The sequence below is a fragment of the Rhincodon typus genome, chromosome 3, assembly GCF_021869965.1.
Source record: "Rhincodon typus isolate 14 chromosome 3, sRhiTyp1.1, whole genome shotgun sequence".
Lineage (NCBI taxonomy): Eukaryota > Metazoa > Chordata > Chondrichthyes > Orectolobiformes > Rhincodontidae > Rhincodon > Rhincodon typus.
Genome location: NC_063334.1, coordinates 16,919,088 through 16,921,335, shown reverse-complemented (window position 1 = coordinate 16,921,335; position 2,248 = coordinate 16,919,088).

Genomic DNA, 2,248 nt, shown 5'->3' with positions numbered 1-2,248 from the left:
TGTTGGCCTTTAAAGATTTCCCAGTCTACTAGTTTCCCACTACTCTTTGCTTTTTTGTACGTGTTTTTTTTTTCAATCTGATACTTTCCTTTATTTCCTTAGGCATCCATGGCTGACTATCTCTTTCTTCCTTATCACTGGAATATACTTCTGCTGAGCGCTGTGAAAAATCGTTTTGAAAGTCCTCCACTGTTCCTCAATTGACCCACCATAAAGTTTTTGCTCCCATTCTACCTTAGCTAACTCCTCCCTTATGATGGAGAAAAGGTGGGGAAGTTCACAATGTTTGCACAATTGCACAATGTTCAGTATCATTCGCAACTCCTCGAGAATGAAGTAGCCCATGGCCATATGCAGCAAGACCTGGAAAACACCCAGGCTTTAGATAAGTGGCAAGTACCGATCATGCTACACAAGTGTTTGGCAATGACCATCTCCAAGAAAAGAAAATCTAACCATTGCTCTCAGCACCCAATGGCATTACCAAAGCTCTGTTCCCCACTAACAATGTCCTCAAGGGTTACCATTGAGCAGATACTGAACAGGACCAATCGGATACATACTGCGGCTAGAATAAAAGGCTAGAAATCCTGCAGTGAGTTTCTCCAGAATTGACCACCATCTACAAGACACAAGTCAAGACTATGATGGAATACTTTACAGTTGCCTGAATGGGTAGGGTTCCATCAACTCTCAAGAAGCTTGGCACCACCCATAACAAAACAAGTCACTGGACTGGCGCTCCATCTATGCCGTGAACAATTACTCTCTTCAACGCTGATGCACAGTCTACCATCTACAAAATACAGTGTACCAACTTACCAAGGCTTCTTCAACAGCACCTTAAAAAACACTCATGGCTGTTAGCATCTAGAAAGAAATGTTCAGCAAATGTACAGGAACACCACGAACTGCTCAGTCCTCCCCAACTCTCACACAATCCTGACTTGGAACTGTATTACCATTCCTTCACTGGCACTCACTCAAAGGCCTGGAACTCCCCTCCTAACAGTACTGAGTGGACCTACCAGAAGCAGCTCAAGTAGGCAGTTCACCACCAGCGATGCCCTCATTCCCTTGAAAGAAAAGAAAGTGTTATCACAGTTCATGATAAATTTGATAACCATCTGCCACAGTACACAGCTACCATCAGTGTTCAGCTTGACAAATTTTCAGGCTTTTGCTTAGCTGTTTGGAAATGTCTGACATTACATTCTCTATAATGCATTTCCATGCTCGCTGATTTCCATATTGATCCAATCTTCACATTATAAAAGTCACTTGCTGTACATTAATGCAAAAAAAACCAATCCAATTCTTCTTGAATACATCAGCTACAAGACAGCCAGGAAATAAGCCATGTGTGACTTTGTGCACTCCTGATGATCCAGAAACTGAAACAGTTCAGCTGATTCCTAGCTTACAACATTTCCAGAGACTTTGCTTAAATTCCAAATACATTTCTTCTTCTCTTACATACCCTTGAAAATGAAAGTCAAGGAAGCCAAAAATTATAAGTCTTACAGTTAAACAGTATAAGAACTACTCAGTTTTAAAATTTTAATTTGAGTTCAGTTCTCAATGATTACTATTGAAATAGGCATAAAAATCAGAACGAACATGCATTTCTTTTATATTTTAAAGCTAATCACAAGGAAAATTAGCAAGATGATCAATATTTAATCATGCAAGTGAAACAACTAACTTGAATGTAATACACAATTCATAAAAAGAGGTAAGGCACTTTTTATACAGTCCCATTAGGGTGGATTTTCTTAAGCTGTTTTCTTCTCAGGATTTTCATGACAGGTGTCCCATTGTGATACTCTGTGACTTTTCTTACACCATCTTCTGCTCTTCACCTTATAAATTATGTAAATGGCACCTTCACTGCTCTTCTTGTTAAATCATGTGGCAGGAGAGATAACATTTCCACTGCTCCTAGAATCCTCCAGCTGCTGGCACTATATATAAAGCCTCGCTCCACACCGCCTCAGATGCTGTAAGTCAGGAACTACCTTTGTCACTGCCCTCTGGGGAAACAAAAATGCATCAGGAAGGGAAGTTGGCAGCCCACTTTCCAGACAGAGACCCTAAAGTCCTGGCGGATAAGACGTGCGAGAGGAGAATCATCTGCTATCTTTAGGATGGCTAAAGGAGGCTAAACATCGCCGGCCTGGAAAGAGTTGGTGGCTCAGGTCAGTGCTATCTCCAGGGTCAGGTGGAAAACATTGCAGTGCAGAAGGAA